This window comes from Cryptomeria japonica, chromosome 6 (assembly GCF_030272615.1).
Source record: "Cryptomeria japonica chromosome 6, Sugi_1.0, whole genome shotgun sequence".
Lineage (NCBI taxonomy): Eukaryota > Viridiplantae > Streptophyta > Pinopsida > Cupressales > Cupressaceae > Cryptomeria > Cryptomeria japonica.
This window is the reverse complement of record NC_081410.1, coordinates 405280952-405299355: the sequence shown is the minus strand read 5'-3', so window position 1 is coordinate 405299355 and position 18404 is coordinate 405280952. Positions and strand designations below refer to the sequence as shown.

The 18404-nt window shown below is 35.4% G+C and overlaps 3 non-coding genes across 3 annotated transcripts; 1 reads left to right on the top strand and 2 right to left on the bottom strand.

Moving 5' to 3' along the window:
• Positions 1–1145: 1145 nt before the first annotated feature.
• TRNAN-GUU (transfer RNA asparagine (anticodon GUU)) lies at positions 1146–1227 on the top strand. The gene has a single exon. It is a non-coding gene; the product is annotated as a tRNA-Ser (tRNA).
• Positions 1228–11013: 9786 nt separating this feature from the next.
• LOC131065892 (U1 spliceosomal RNA) lies at positions 11014–11175 on the bottom strand. Its single transcript, XR_009111514.2, has one exon. It is a non-coding gene; the product is annotated as a U1 spliceosomal RNA (small nuclear RNA).
• Positions 11176–15730: 4555 nt separating this feature from the next.
• On the bottom strand, positions 15731–15892 carry LOC131065874 (U1 spliceosomal RNA). Its single transcript, XR_009111498.2, has one exon. It is a non-coding gene; the product is annotated as a U1 spliceosomal RNA (small nuclear RNA).
• Positions 15893–18404: the final 2512 nt, after the last annotated feature.

Here is an 18404-nt window from a genome sequence, read left to right as displayed (position 1 = left end):
CAGAGATCAGAAAATGTTCAAGATACAGATACAGCAGGGATCAATGGAGATTCTATCAGCATATTTGATATGAAAGCGGTGATACATGCTGTCCAAAGCAAGTAATGACAGTCCAAAGTCAAAAACTTAAAGACTGAGCTTGAAGAAAAAGGTATTCTACACCCAATGAAGATCATAGCAGCAGTCATACAGCAAATGACAGTATCAAAAGGCAATCTGACTGAGCAATCCAAAGAGGTGAAAGACTCAAAACACAGTCATAAAGCTTTGAGACTGTGATTCTCAAGACAAGAAGCCTCAAAGATAGTAAGAAAGATCACCGTTATAAGAGGCAAGACAGTCATAGGCTGTGTAAATGCAATCAATATGATTGTCTTGTATGTGATTAAAGGAGCTTTCTAGATTTGTTAGGTGAAATGGTGTATTCACACAGGGTACTAATGTATTGTATAGTATTTCATTGCCACTGTCCTATATGTTATGAGTGCTAGCCTATGACTGCACGCATCTTCATGAGTGTTTTGGACTTGCACGCTGTTTTGGACTTGCACACTGTTTTAGCTTGGTCATTGAGAGCATTGTAACCAGAGATGTTAAGGGTCATGATCATTTGCAGCCTAATCACAGTGATAGGGTAAAGGAAAAGTGATTAGGGACTCTACGAGGAAGCAACAAAAGCACAGTGGGACAAAGTAAAAGACAGTGAATTAATAAGAAGCATGTATGACAGTGATAAGAGCCTTGACAAAAGTACAGTGCATTCGCACAGTGACCTCCATTCATGAAAAGTTATAGAAGCTACAAACATGCAGATCATCATGAAGACTGAGATAGAAGTGATGATGTCTTATTCCATAAAGCAAAGGAAAAGAGAGTCTCTGATTATGACAGTGAATGGTCAAGACAGCAAGCATGACAGTCACTCTCAAAATAAGGTTACAAAGACATAAAAGGTGTAATGATAAGATGGTCCTAAGGAACGGTATTCATGTTTGAAGACCTAATTCAAAGAGTTTGTCAAAGTTAAGCTCACAATAGCCACAGGACTTTCATTTTCCAAAAGGCCCTCTATCAATGAGCTTGGGATATTAGGACTTATATCTGTCATTAATCTGACAAAAACATGCAAATGACGGTCACATGACGTCGCTTTGGCCGAGTGGTTAAGGCGTGTGCCTGCTAAGTACATGGGGTTTCCCCGCGAGAGTTCGAATCTCTCAGGCGACGTTAATAATTTATTGTCTAGTAAAACTTAAAGTTTACACAAATGTGAATTTTGCATCTGCAGCATTTTCAAGTTTACACAAATGTAATTTTGCACTCCGATTTTGGAATCGATAACATCTGTAAATTGGAATGCTGAATGAAAAATAAGAATCTCTGAGAATTAGCAATTTTTATTTGTAATAATGAGTTACATTCATCTTATTTTTCACTTCGAATTGATAATCTTTCATATTCTCTTTTTATTTTGATGATGTCTTATGTTTTTACAATGTCAATCAAAATTTAAATCATAACAAGTATATTTATGTGGAGAGTTACATCAATATAGCTTATCTCTCTATATTCCAACATCACTCTGTTTTTCATACAACCCACTAAACCATTTATGCAACCTCTTACTCCAAATTACAATCTATAAAAGAATTACAAAGTAAAAACAGTTAGAAGCCCAAAGGAGGTGTAGACCCTAAATATATTCACTTAATTATTCCCTAAAGTCACTTTTTTTAATAATAGAAACCTGATTTTAAGGGACTGGGAACCCAAAAAGAATAAAAAAGGCATGAAGTTGCCCCCAACTGCAAAGCACAACAAGTAATCAAGAACAAAAGCCATGCACATAAGCCACAACACTCTTAAACTAAATCAGAGACAACACCTAGCACACAAACCACACATAACGTCGCACAAAGGGAAACTATTCCATTATGTCACTTGCAACCAACCGGTTCACATCAAAAGGGAGATTGTATCCCATTCCTTAGACCCCTCATCACAAATAGCTTTGAGAATAGTGTCGGCATTCTATGCCTAGTCGACGACCCTATTACCAGTTCTACCAATATGCAATATCTTGACCTCGTCCAAATCATCAATCAAGCATTTGGCAACATCAATAACCATCTCCAATCTCCAATTATTGATGTTTCCTCCCTTCACAACACCGATAACGAGCTTAGTGTTGCCCTCTATCCAAAGCTTTCTCCATCCTTTTTGTCTAGTGATCATCAAGCTCCAGAGCATAGCTCTGGCTTCAGCTGAATTATTGGTGTCAGTACTGAAGTTCACAACATGAATTAATAGAGACTTTCCTATTGAATCTCTAAAGACCTGCCACCTTCCGTTTTGCATATGGCTTAAATCACACACACTAAGCTTATACTTCTAGATTTAAAAGTGTTAAACATTCAGAGTTGCATTTTCTAGACTTAACAGGTTGCTTAAGGTGTGTGGTCACACTAAGAATTCACTTTTAGACTTAAAAGTGTTAAAACACTCAGGGTTGACTAACATTCTCTAGACTTAATATGTTGCTTAGTGTTTGTGGTTTAAGGCTGTCCCCCGCTTTGTCCATATTGCCCTTAGCAACACCATCAAATTTGAGTTTAACCCACCCCCAATCTGGCTTCCTCCATTAGTGCTCCTTGCATCCTTTGGAATCGAAGGCATGGGAAGAGTCCAATCATCTCAAACTAGGCCAGGCGTTGGCCCACTCCTCTTTAACCTTGAGAATCCAATTTTCTCTCCTATGAACTTCTCCCATCTCTCCCATGATGCCTACCACTTTGTCTTAAAGCTTGTTCATAGTCTAGTTCTCTTCTTTGAAAATCTAACGATTTCTTTCCAATCTCCCAGCTCTCCCATGATGCCTACCACTTTGTCTTAAAGCTTGTTCATAGTCCAGTTCTCTTCTTGGAAAATCTAACGATTTCTTTCCAACCAAAGAGCCCAAACAATCATTGTTGGTGCTACTTCCTAAATCCTTTGAAGTCCAAGCCCAGGGCTCTCAACTTTCAAAACATAGGAATCAAGAAGATCGACAACATTTTTTTGAAATCACCCACTCAAATCCCCATTTGGACCAAAAGTTACTCCATATCTGCCAAGCCACCTCGTAGTGTAGAAAAAGATGATTGTTAATCTCCTCCAACTTTGCCCATTAATTGTAGCCTATCCCATGTCAAGACTCACCTCTTCCAAGCGATTTAAAGAAACACATTCATCTTAGGAACTTCCTATTTGCTTGAAATCCTTCGATTTCCTTTGAAATTCTTTTTTGAACAAGCGAAATGGAAGGCATGTTTGACAATGACCTTACCACTTTCGTGACCAAATCCATACCCTTCTATCATCCTTAAATTCTCCCAACACAGGTCACCTAGCAAGTTTCTTTTATATCTCTTCCCAAGCAATTAGGAGCTCATCCACCATAGCTTCTATCATCTTCCACGATCTGAAAGGAGGCATCCCTTCAATGTAGTCTTGAACCCATCCATTGGAGAAGATGAAACTGGTTTTTTGTTTAATTTGTTTGATCTATCTACTCCTCCCATTTATGTTTTTTATAATGAAGAAATAATTTGAAAAGTTCAAACTTTCATAGTAACAGTAATTTTTCATGCACTCGAACTGGGTTCGCTTGGATTTGGGTTCGCCCCAGGTTCGTCTGGGTTCGCCTTGGGTATGTACCCAGGGGTTTTGGGTTCGTAGGTACGAATTGAGGTACGAACCCACACATATCCAAAGGCACTAAGCACCAAAACATAACAAAAATAGACTAGTTTGACCTTTTTTTGTATCCAAAAACTCTAAAATGTCCCTAAAAGCACCCCTTCTATTGTTGGGTTCCTCACACATTGATCAATGATGAAGTAGCATACTATTAAATGTTTTTCTTCTGCCATTTTGCATTGTTCCATTGTCCAATTCAATTCTAAACTATCAATTCACATTTGGCATTGCTCAATAATATAGTATCATACTATCAAATGTATTTAGTTTTATACTTTTGTAAATTTCTTTAAATTTATTTATGTGTGTGTGTGTGTGTGCACGTGCGTGTGCGCATGCTCGGACAAACCCGACCCACAAATCTAAAGGGCAAAAAAAATTTGCCCAAACCCATGAATTGAGTTTGCGTAACCAAATCCAAACCTATACCTGAACCCGAACCGATAACTTAGAAAATAACCCTACTTGAACTAATATAACAATTTGTAGAAAAAACTTAGAAAAGATTGATCAAAAAGTTGATGGGATTCTCTAGCCGAAGCCATGACCTAGACTAGTTAATCTTCTTTGTGCCTAGCCACCTAATTCCTTATCCTTGTGATGATAGTCCCTTTATATTCCCCTATGTCCATCGATTCACTTTCTATGAAACTCAATCATGGTATACTCGTGCACTTTTGCTAAGCAGTTTGTCTAAGAAGAATAACGCTCTATTCGAATATACCGCTTTTTGTTGTTTTTGCAAGAATGAATCGACTACCTCTATATGTCATACGTTATTCTTCTACAAATAACTCAAATTGAATAACTTGGAGCTGGAAAATGTCATATGGTTGGAGTGGACTGAGTGATAGTCATGTTTGAAATTAGAATCGTATTTATCTTCCCACTATTCTCTTGTTATTGTTTTAGGCAAGATTTATGTTGGTAGCTTGAGCCTATTATAATGGCTGCAAAAAAATCAGTCTCCATATGCCACGATGGCATCAATTTTGGCACATTATTTTAAGTCTTTAAGTGGGGCGAGACAAGCCCATCGTGGCATATGGAGACTGATTTCTTTGTAGCCATTATAATGTTATTTGTTGTCATGTATAAGCCATTTCCTATATATATATATATATATATATATATATATATATATATATATATATATATATATATATATATATATATATATATATATATATATATATATATATATATATATATATATACACACACACATTAGAAAACATCCATTATATCTTTCAAATGCAATTACTACATGAAACTATGTGGTGTGTGCGATAATTTTTGGTGATGTCTATCCTTTATCAAATGGTTAGAGACTCCTCTCCTCAACCATGTTCTTGTCATTCATGCTCATTCACACGTCAATAGATTAGTCCTCAAAATTATAATCAAAATATGTACATGGTGGGGAAAACATGTTAATATCATAATTAGACAATCATCTTCTTAGTTGCATTAAATACAACATTATTTCTAACATATTTAATCATTTTAAATAAATAAATGTTAAATAATTAATATCAAAATAAAGTTTATTTCATTAATTTAATCAAACCAAAATGATGAGATGTGACAACGTTTATTAAAGTAAATGTTTTTTTGTTAGAATGTTTTTTACCCACTTGACTATGACTTCTAGTTTCATAGAATGGAAGTCTAAACATACAACAACCTATAGAAGTAGCATTAGAATTCAAGTATTGGTAGAATTTATGAGAAATCAATGACAAAAAATAATGATAATAGAAGCCTCAAAAAACATAACAAGAATCTACAATATTTTTCATGAAGCACATTTACCTTTACCTCTTATGCATATAGTAGGGGATTTTTGTGGTCTAGCCATTGTTCTTTTCTAGCACAAGTAACACGTTTCTAAAAAAATTGCTTTCATTGCATAAAAACAGTTGTATTGATGACAATCTTAGAACTCTAGGTATTTCATTGGTCACTCCAAACAAGGTATGGAGTGCCTAGGACTAGGTGCAGATAGTGCAAGACATGAACTAGGTAAGAACAAGCACTAGAGACAAGGTAAAATTGAGTTATAGTTGTTACAGATCTTATGTATGGGAAACCCAAATTAAATGTTGTATTCTCAACACATACATAAAAATTTCCTATTACATCAATTAAAATAATTCAACAACTTCATAAGTTTGAACATATTATAACAAGGTACAATCATGAATAAAGAGATCAAATGATTGAAATAGAAATCTATGTTTGATTATATTTATGTCTTATAAGGCACAATCTAAACAATGTTTTCCCTACTTATATTCATTCCCTTGTTGTAGCATACTAGACCATTAGATATTTAATCTTAATATACAATGAATAAACAACAAACTCTTCGAGTTCGAGGATTAGACCTCTTGCTAGTAGTTCAAACTCTTTGTTGGACTATTCCTCGTACGGAATAATGATAATCCAAGCACAATTTTGTCATCTTTTACTAGGGTAATGAATCAAACATTGTGTATAAGCCTTCATAGGGTTTTAGTATTGTTATATTATATAGCATTTGTTATATCATTGAACTATAAGTGTTTTGGTGTAAATATTGTTTGCATACATCCTTTATATTTTAATAAGAAATACTTCCTTTTGATTTTGATAGATCAATATATTCAAGACACCTAATCAAGATTCTTATTCTCCAAAAACAGGTAAACTCCCATCTTGAAACTTGTAATCTCTAAAAATTGTTTTAATGTTTACGCATATTCAAAATAAGATATTAATTAAATATATTCATAAATAACCTATCCATAATTCTATTTGTAACTAATCACACTTTGATTTTGATATCAACAAATGACAAGGTTACACATAAAAGATAATGCCCGACAAAACCCTTTATACTAATAAGTAGATTCCTTACCAACAATATGCAAATTCCTTACCATGCATTATTTTATTAATTGTTGTTTGTGAACATTAAAGATTTCTAAATATATTATTAATTCTATTGGAAAACAAATGTTATGCATAGTGAGAAGGGGAAGTATAATGGCTTATAATAGTATACACATCCTCGATAGGAGATTTAGGAAGAAGCTCAGACATATCATGTGTTTTACATCCTTTTTACAAGAGTAATTCTTTTAAAACACTTCGGACCTTTAAACAAATCAACAATTCACTTTTGCCCCTCTTAGGTTTTCCTTTATCACAACGACCAAAATTTATGTCACTTTTTTAACTTTAACATTAAAATTATTTTCCATTACTCATAAATTTCAATATGATATTATTTTTTATAATAAATGAACTTTGAAATATTACCTTAAAGAGTACTTAATGAAAAATATTTATTTATTTCAAATATAATATTTTAAATAACAATTTTTTATTTTTTATTTCATTTTACAAATAATATGATTTAAATTATTTATTAAGTTAAACTATTAACTTGTAAATTAAAAATGTTAATGCAATCAAAGAAAATAATGAAAATAATTTACTATTTAGTTTTTAAAAAATGAGATGGTTATTAATATCTGCTTTAAGTTAATGTGATAGATTGAGTGATTATATAACTATATAACTTTAATGTGGCAAGGTGGGTGATTATATATAACTTTAATGGGTCAAGGTGGGTGATTATATAGCTATTTATGGCAAGGTGGGTGATTATGTACTAGCATACCTATATTTTAAAAAATCTATGTAAAATATGCCAAGAGATATCAAATATTAAAATATTTAACATTCAACATGAGGCCTATCAACACCCAAGAAATTTATAACTGTTTTTTATTAGGCAAAAATAGGTTTTGAGGGGACCCAAAACCCCTTAGAAAAGAGAACTAGGGACTAGAACCCAACATATAAGGTTGTCCAGATAGATAGACATTAAACACCAACACCCCAAACGACCACAAGAAAACAGGATGGCAAGAAACTATCCCCAAATATTTACAGACACCTTGTACCAGTGGAAAAGACAGCACGCCCTAACCAACAAGGCGAGCCCTTTAAAATTGCTAGCATACACCAAGGAAAACACACAACAGAGGGTTTAGCTGGCTCCCTCAACCAGAAGAGGACAAGCAACACATTACTTCTTCCCTTTATGAGAATGAAGGGTCATATCAAAAGCACTCGCAAATTTAGATTCTTTCCTTTTCACCGATATCCACCCTTCTTCCACCTTTGCAACGGAATCCATCCAAGAAGTTGGGTGCAAAGGACCCGAGAAAAAGCCAGCCAAGCCCAAAGAACCAACAACATCGAAAGAGCCAGCAACATCAACTTCCTCCTTGTCAGCAATGAGAAGGACAACCACATCAGAAGAAACACCAGCCTGTGACCCACAAGTCTTAGCAGCCTCCAAAGGCTGGGAAGAATCAGAACCACCCTCCCTAGAGGAAGCCTCCCCATCCGCCAAAGGAGCCGTAGAAGCAGTCAGGCTATCCTGAGCAACCACCTAGGAGAAACTTCGCTATGAAGATTTCTTCACAACATAATAATGTTGAGCTGAAGCATCGTTCCACCAAGACACATAACATTTCTTAGTAACACCAAGATCACATTTAGCAGCAACATGACCCGTTTTAAAGCATTTTCTGCACCTGAAGGGAATCCCTTCATAGTCCAAAGGTTGAATCCAATGGCCCTTAGAAGACATAAGCTTAATCTCTGTAGGCAAACCCTTAGACACATCAATGTCCATCAAAATACGAGCATAGGTAGAATGACGAATATTAAAAGAATCAAACATTAGAAACTTCCCAAGAGCCCCACCCACTTCCTCCAGAAGAGAATCGACCCAAAGATGAAGTGGGAGGCTAGGGAGCCTAACCCAAATAGGCATCTTATTGAAAGTTTCAGAAGAGGGATTGAAATCTTTGTGCAAAGGCTTAACCATTAACACAAAACGATCATCCCAGTTGAAGAAATGATCACACAGAATACAGTTTGTGTCTCCTCAACATTGTCAAATTTTTCTATGAAAAACCCTTTAGCCAAAGGAAAGATATGAACTGTACCAGACAAGATGGACTCTCAAAGGAAAGAAATTTATAACTGTTATTGAAAGCTTGAAAATTAAATTAGTGGATGATACGCTTGCACCTTGAAACAAGGTCACTAGTAGTACATACTACAAAATTTAATGATGCCACAACCAAAAAATTACAAAGAGATTACAATCAACTCATTCATGATGCCATGAAACTACATAAGGAGCTTGGGAAAAAGTGAAATCAAAAGACATCTAGGGTCAAATTTGTACAACTAAAATATAAAAATTGTCCCTTGAAGCTCCAATCAAATTAAAAATATGCATTAAATATGAACATTATTAAATGAGGTGCCTACATTTGTATATAAAATAAAAATTCTATTAAATAAGAAAGTATAAGAACTCTAAACATTAAGAGATTCTTACATCTCTACAGTGGTGGAACCAAATGGAGAAAAAGGGTGTCACTGAAAGAATGAATTGCTATATATATATTTATATAAGAGCTCTACTCTCTTATTGATTCTTGCATCTCTACCATTATGAAATCAAATGTAGAAAAGGGTATGGCTGAAAGAGTGATTTGCTGGATGGATCCTATTTTATTCATAGGCATCTATGTAATCAAATAGGCATTTTTCTAATTTAATCAAATAGGCATTTTTCTAATTAATAGTATCATGTTCAGGCCCATATATTTTTCCAATAATATTTAGACCATAGGAGAGCTGGTTGTGCATTTTGGAAACGGTGTAGAAATATATATGCTATTTTTCTAATGAGTATACATGTATATATATAGCTATGAGATAATTGCTGGTAATGAGAGGAAATTTACTTTAAAAAGCATGCAAATGCAATGAGAAATATCTTTCCTCATCACTGAAAAAGTAAATTTTAGTTCTTTAGTTGCATTATTTTTATTAAAGAGCATACAAATGCATTGCAGGGATATCTGATCTCAAAATCAAAATTGTGAAAGCTACAATTTAGGAATCTAGTTACCCATAAAATCAATTATTAAAAGACAGCTGAGATCATCCTCCATTATTCTGAAAGCCAACGGAAGCATAAATTATTTCCCATTATTGACACCATTTTGCCATAGTAATATTAGATCTTGCCATACTAATATGGGTAGAATTAACGATGCAAATTGCAACTAGAACCAGAACTAATGTGAGTGTCGTAACTTTGTGGTCTGATAGACAAATCTTCCAAACAGATTTTAGAGAACGATCTATAAACCAATCTAAGGAGAGAATATATGTAGAAGTCACCTGCAATACTATCTCTTGTATTTAAGAAAATTTGAGACATCTGGATTGATCTACCTATATATTATTTTATTCATTTTTCAATGCGATTCAATTCAGCAGAAAAAACAAAAAAGAAAACTGGGCTTCCACAAAATGCCCCAATGGGCTTCCACAAAATGCCCCAATGCTTCTGCTATTTTTTGTCCTCCCATGTGTATCATCTAGGAAGAAGTAAAGTTGAAAGATGCTATAGCATGCACACGAAAAATTGCAAGGAGAGTGGATGCGATTTTACTATTTATGAGCACTATTGATTCCTCACCAGCATGCAATGAAGTAACCGTTCTGACATAGCTGCAGCTGCAAGGGATGAATTTATCAAAATTGGGTTATCCTACTAAGTAACTCCTCTGGACGAAATATTTCATATGAATGTATTACATAACAACCTGATTTATCTGATTTAGCTGTCCAATGGAATTACATAAACAACCTGTCCATTATCAATAATTATGTTTGTGTCTACATTTCATTAATGACAAAGTTACATATAAAACATAACTTCCAGCACCATCCCTTAGTAAAGGTGCCTGCCATACTGCATCACGAGGATGCAAACCCTACCCATATTAGACTATGCTCATTCAACAAGTAGATTCCCTAGATACATTACTCTGTTTACTGTAGTTTATGAACATGACTGGTTTCTATTCGTAGTTTGTCAACTAGTGCAGAATGACACTCAAACATGCTTTTTGAGTTTTTCTATCCTAATATCCACTTTAAACTAGTATGAGGAGGGGCAGATTCATATAGATGTTTAACACAAGTGGAATGGCTCAGACAGATGTTAAATTTACCCTCAGTAAACACTGTGCCTATGGATCAGATGACAGATTTCAGTTCAACCCCTGATTTCAACTATTTAACATGTCAGAATAAAGAAACAAAAGCATTTACATTCCTACTATTGAATGAAATGTAATGTAAACAGCCACAAACAACATATTCCATCTTAAGATTAATGTTGAGGGGGCCGCGCGAACGCGAGCCCCCTCTGTCACAAATTATGACGTGCACTCTCCACAGTGGGAGATGCTAGATAGAACCCCCTTCTGTTTGTGCAATGAAGGTGCTCTCTCTAGGCCATCGGCCTTCCTGATCACCGATCGACCCCGCCCAGGTAAGTAAGCTTAAACCCTTGCCCTCTCATACTACTTGTACTCCCTCTTCTCCCTTATTTTCTTCCTCCCTCGCATGTGGGATTCTTAGCAACCTGTTAAAATTCACAGATCTCCTCAGCAGAATTCGAGACCACTGGTAAATGAATCTCAAGAAGATATGTTGACAGGCCAGACACCACATTTGTAAGATCGCAGTGAAAGGAGACCTTAATCAATCAATGTCTTTAATAACCTTCGATGTTCTTCGAGTGATAGACCTCAAGATTTATGAATTGTCAAAACCAGCATCATTTCGACAGGTACCCGGTAATGGCTAACATGATCAATCAAAATGGTCGGCACAAGTTTACAATATTATCATCATGAGTCTAATAGAATCGTTTACATCCAATGGCTCTAATACAGCAAGAATAGTGAAAATTGCCTAAGTTTGTGGGAGCTCTTGAGAGTAAAAGATTGTTGTTGTACTCAAAGATGTTACTTTTTTTCTTCTCTGAAGTGTTCTTGGTTGATCTAAGTTTAAAGGCAAGTTCATCCACCTTTTCGTTCCTTCTCTTCCTTAGACGCTTTTATGTCCATTTCCACAATTGCGATAACTATATCCATATCTTTAATGAGATGCAGATTTTCTGATTTCATTCTTTCTGAAGTATTCTTCATTACTTGCAAATCTACATGAGTTACTAGATGCTTAATCCCCACAACATTTACTTCATTTTTCTTGCATGTCCTTTTAAAATCTAGAATGAGCTCTTCAATGAGCCCTTTAATGCCATCCAACTTACTTAGGACTTGCACCTCTTTCTCTTTTGTTACCAACAATTGCTCTTTCCATTCATTTACCTTCTCAAACCGTTGTGCAAACTTCGCAAGATCTCTTTTCTTATCTTTCTTTTCCCTACAAAATTTAACGTCTCCACATAGGTGTTAGAAATATTTCTATAAATAGAAGGACAATTACTTGTAGATGCCATTTGACCTTTACTTACTGAGATATCTCTCCCTGTGTGGGAACGGTTTGCATGCCTGAGCTGATGTAATTCTGATGTTGTTGATTGCTACCCAATTTTGACTATATTTCTAAGACCAATACTTCTGAATCATCCAATTTTAACTCTTTTCCATGGACAACTGCCCTATTGCTTCTCAAGCATTAAGGGTTTAGTTTTTAACTTTTTCAACTAACCCCTTCAAATTATCATCCATTTTTAACTCTAGCTATATTTCTCCATAGAATCTTTCGATAGTGATGATTTGTCAAATCAATCCTTTCAGAGTTGTCTTATCTAAGTTATTTACGGCTGGCCTGGAATTTGGTTTCAATTTTCTCATAAGAACTCTGCATTCTCCATAAGAGAGGTCTGATCCAGTTTTGTTGATCACATATGCTACTATGACAATACAAACTTTGGATTGTCATTGCTACCATCCCAGACAATAGCGAATGATGAATTTTTAGAATCCCCTAAATTTTTGGATTCCCTGAATTTTGAGAATATGGCAATATTGAGGTGGAGAGAAAGGATTCCCTTGTTTCTATTATCCTTATTGCTTCTTGACTTGTACTCAAAGGTTTTACCTTTTTCTTCCATGCTAAGGCTAAGTAAGCTAAAATTGTCCTATTACATCAATCACATGGATTGAACAACCTCATAAGTTGAGACATAATATGACTTGACAAGCTACAATCATGGATAAAGAGATTAGACAATTGAATTGACAATCTAAACAAACTTTGTCTGATTACATCTAATGTTTGTAACGTATAGTAGGTTTCCCTTGCACTAGGTTCATACCGTTGTTGCAGCATGTGAGGCTATAAGATAGACTTAATCTATAATGGACAGATAACAATTTCTCAGAATTCAAGGATTAGACTTCTTGCTACTAATTCAAACTCTTTGATACTCTTCTTCATACAAAATAATGCTAATACAAGTATATTTATGCCACCTCTGATGTAAGGGGGCAGTACACCAACCCCTTCAAAACTAACACTGCAATTTGATTTTAAATAAGTAAATAAGGTATTTCAACACATCATATTCATCTGAAACTCAACTCAAACACTTTGCATGTATTTTAACACATCATATTCATGCAACAAACTTGAGGAATTGCTATTAGAAATATGAAACAGACATAACAAAAAAATAAGTCTATTGGCTTTAGAAATCACCATCCAATCTGGTATTGGTCTGATATAGACCTGCAACAATGGAATATTTGCAGCAGCTACAATGGCTTCCAAAGCCTTCTCCAAGTCCTCTCCTCCCAAACTTCAAATCTGCAAAACTACTCATGAAAATCCCCCTCTTTACCCTGTCAAAAATGTAATTTCATTTCATGTTACTGAATTTTGAGAACCCCAGAAAGGTACACATGAGCCGCTCTCTTACATCCAATTAGCTAGCACATGCATGAAGATGCTCTTAAAGTTTCATAAAAATTCTGCCACTTGTCAGTTTCAATCTTCACCCACACCTAGAATAGTGTTAGTCAATATTCCTCTTCACTGCTCATTTTAGAAATGGATATTGTTGCCATTTCTGTAGCCTCTGAAACCATGCCAAATGTACATTCTGGGTCTATGTGAGGTGTATGTGGTTTGTCAAAAGAATCCCACACTTAGGTTGGGGTCTCATGAAGGGGAGCTTCCTAAAAAATTGAGTTGGAGCTGCTGAGATTTTTTAAGAAAATTTTAAAGCTGTAGATCTTATGAGTTTTGTAGTGGAGTTCAGCTTAAAAGTTTAAGCTCCGAAAGTTATGGAAGCTGGTGGTCTCATGAATACAATATATTTGTCTTCTATACTATGTGCAGTGATAAAACAAGTAAAAAAAATTCATTTTTCCTCCAAAACATATTTTTAATGAAAAATTTAATTTTAATGTTTGACAAGTGGCACATGACATCCCTAAGTTGGTGGGGCAATTTATAGCCCCACCCCATTTTCAACAGCTTAAATATACAAGCCTAAAAAGTAGGAGCTTCAATTTTTAGGAAAAGATTCCAAATAATTCCCCTTCCTAAAAAATAGAAGCTTAAGCTCCTCCATGGGACTGCACCCTTATAGAGACTTTTATTTGACTCCAAATTACATGAAATTGACCAAAATGCAGTTTGCACACAATTTAAATTTATTACAAACAAATGTCCAAATATTTTCTGAAATATTTGACTTATTAAATAGTTTGGACACAATTTGAATTTATTACAAACAAATGTCAAAATATTTTCTGAAATATTTGACTTATTAAATACATAAATTCACTTAGACACCTTATTCCACTTAAGACCAAAATTAAAATATTTAATAAAACATCTTTGGTGATACAAGTGGGAATGCTCCTGCATCAATCTCTCACTGAGATAGTGGATCAAGTATTGTGTATAAATATGTTATCTCTTACCGAGATAATGGATCAAGCATTGTGTATAAAAAGCCTTCATATAGTTTAATACTGTTATATTATGTAGCATAATTCTACCATTGAATTGTAAGCAATTTTTTTTCATAACCTTGTTTTCATACATCCTTTAATTTTTAATAAACAGCAGTCTCTTATAGTTTTAATAGACTAAAGTTCAAGACACAGAGACATGATTCCCAATTCTCCTAAAAAAGGTACACTCCAATCTTGAGAAGAGTGAACCCCTGAACACTGTCTCAATGCTCAGTCACATGCTCAGAAAAAAGTTTTAGCCAAATGCATTCATTTAGCTGCGCAACAGAATTAAATAAACAATCTATCCATAATTATGTTTGTGACCACAATTCACTTTGGTAATAGCATATGACAAGGGTGCAAATAAAAGATATAACTCCAAACATAATCCCTTAAAAAGATGTCATATTGCATCATGAGGATGCAAAACCTGGCCATACCAAGCTATGTTCATTCAATTAAAGTTGTTTAGGAACATGACTGGTCTCTATCCATAGTAATAATTCTAATGGCAACCAAATGTCATACTCAGTGGGGAGTGTATAACGGTTTAAAATAGTCATGACATACATAGATTTACACATGCTAAACAGGAGATTTCTGATTTTTTTCACTACACATTCTCTCTAGACAGGACCATAGTTGGAAATGACACAAGTTTTCTATCCTGATATCTGCTTTAAACTAGTGTGGCAAGGGGCAGATCATTTAAATGTTAACTTCACTCCCTCTATGATGCTATAGACTGTAATAAGGGGAAAGGATCAGATAGGTGATAGATTTACCCTGTATAGACTGTAGCATAGGGGATTTGATATTAAATCTACTTTAATGACCCTACTGATTGTACTAAGGAGAAATGTCATTCAGATCAGAGATTTCAGTTCAACCTCTGATTCCAATAATTAAGGATTCAGAATAAAGAAAGATTGTCCAAGTCCCATTATGCCTTACAATAGTATATTTTACACAGGTATCTATAAATGCAGCTTATTTATATTTCTGCTATGTAATTGAATGCTGTCAAAAAATTCAGACAGAAATTTCAATTTAGAATTAGAGTTGTATGCTGTCAAAAAATTCAGACAGAAATTTCAATTTAGAACTAGAGTTGTGTGAGGGCCGCGCGAACGCGAGCCCCCTCTGTCACAAATTATGACGTTCATTCTCCACAATGGGAGATGATAGACAGAGCCCCCTTCTCTGTGTGCAATGAAGGTGCTCTCTCTAGGCCATCGGCCTTCCTGACCACCGATTGACCCCGCCCAGGTAAGTATGCTTAAATTGGTCCCCTCTCCTCCTCCTTGTACTCCCTCTTCTCCCTTCTTTTCTTCCTTTCTAGCATGTGGGATCTTTAACAGCCTCTTGCAATTCACACATCTCATCAGCAGAATTCGAGACCACTGGTAAATGAATCTCAGGAAAATATGTTGACATGCCAGAAACCACATGTGTAAGATCGTAGTGAAAGGAGACCTTAATCAATCAATGTCTTGAATAGCAATTGATGCTGTTCGAGTGACGATTGCTGTCTGATTTACAATTGATTGCCTATCAAAATATGTGAAATTGTGTATGTTTTGAATATCTATTCGAATTCGTAAAGTTGATTCATGTAAGAGTCTAATCTAAGAGAACTTAACCCTACATCAAGTTACACTATGACTTAAAAGCCTTCTTTTCATTAGATCATATTCGAAAGCATCAAGTTGGATTGTTGACAATTACTTGAGTTTAAATCACAAATTGTTCTAGGTCAACAAAACTCCTTAAACATTAGTCTATGATACCATTGCAATAAAAGTTTAAAACGCTCATCACATGCTATGAATGAATCTTCTTTCTATTTTATAAGTTCAAGTTGCAATAGACACAAGTATTTAAGATCACAAAGGTTATCAATCTTCCTCTAGAACTATTGACATCATTTTCATCTTAAGTAATCGATTTCTTGAAAAGAAGATGATGCCAACAAATTAAGTCGTGGTCATTATATTGGTATGAATAAAGATGAAAGACACAATATAACTAGTGGGGTTGTTGGTTTAGCTATTGCTTGCAAGAAATCTAAAATTGACCTTAGCTATAGTTATATGTCCACTACTAAGTAGCATATCTTCTAGGACATTAAACAAATATACCATTCAAATAATCTTTAGAAATTATTTCCACAATTTTATTTTACTTATTTCAAAGCAAACAAGGTATAAAAGGTGAGAACACATGAAAATTTCATTCTTTAGTGATTAAACTTAGAAATGGAAAATGGAAAAGGAATGATCAATGAGTATTAGTTATCTTATAACAAACCATACTAACACTCATCCCCCAAGATACAAAGAGGGAGAGGATGCATAGAGGAATTTTGTATTCTGCTTTAGGTGAGAAACCCTGTGTTGGCCCTGCAATCCAGGAAGCTAACGGTAAGGATGGATCACGTGAAGCTCCTGAGTCTGTAGATCCTCAGGAGGATGGCAAGGATCCAGTCATTGGGGACCCACAAGGGTGTGGCAAACCCTTGGATCCGGGGGGAGGGGGAACAACACGTGATGGAGACTCAAGAAAGGGGCTCATTCGACAAGACACGTCTCGCCCCTGGTCCTCCCTATTTGGCGTTAAACCATGCAGGAAGTCTTCTCTCCCCAAGGTACGTAATATTTTCGACCCTATGAAAGGGAAATTTTCTATTGAAGTTTTGGATCTGGTTATTGAGCACAATATTGCTCTGATGGCCCTGACCCTGGTTGGCAAATTCCTAGGTCCTAGGCCCAATATTGATGTGGTTAGGGAGTATGCTAGGAAAAAATGGGTTCTTAAGGGACGGGTGGAAATAATAGCTATGTCGAAAGGGCCTCTTTCCCTTAAATTTTCTTGTGAAGAAGATATGACTAAGATTCTCTGTGGTGGTCCTTGGGTGATTGGGAAAACTGCTCTGGCGCTTTAGAAATGGTCGCCTTTGCAAGATCTTAATGCTCCCTTCTTTGCTTAGGCACCTGTTTGGGTAAGACTCCTGGGTCTACCCCTGGAATTTTGGGTTGAAGATGTCTTTAATGGTTTAGCCTTCTCCTTCGGTGAACTCATATCCATTGATCCCACTACTGCTGCCAGAAGACGACTTACTTATGCAAGAATATGTGTGGGTGTCTCTCAAGGAACGGATATGCCTCTATCCATTGAGATTAACTCTAGGCTTGGGATATGGAACCAACCTTTTGAATATGAGAGTGTTCCTTTTTCTTATTTCCATTGCAAGAAAGCTGGACATATTGCCAAGAAATGCCCCTTGCAGACGGAAAAGGAGAAAGCTAGAAAAGATAAGAGGTCGCAATGGAAAGCTAAAAATTCCAACAATAAGGAAACAGAGATCTAGAATGCCATTGTTCCTAATACCCATGCTCAAGAGGAAAATGATAATAAAGCTTGTACCAAGGAATCTAAGAAGGAAGATCTTGAAGGCAATCAAGCCAGATCTGATGAAGGAGACAAGCCTAGCCCTAACTGTGATGAGAAGAAGGATGAAGACTTGGAGGAAGTTGAGATCCATGTTGTTCTACAAGCTAACAATATGGAGGAGGACTCGATCAATGAGGAGTCTTACCCTAGCTTTGAAGATGCCCAACAATGTAATATTCTTGGTGGAAACTCAACTTCTAAATCCCAGAATGAAATTGTCAGATCTCTTTTCCATTGTCACCGACAACTTCTCTTCTCAACATTAGCTCAAAATGGGCAGACGAAGAAGGAAAACATGATGCTTTACTAAAAGCTCCTACCCAGAACCCTATGGAG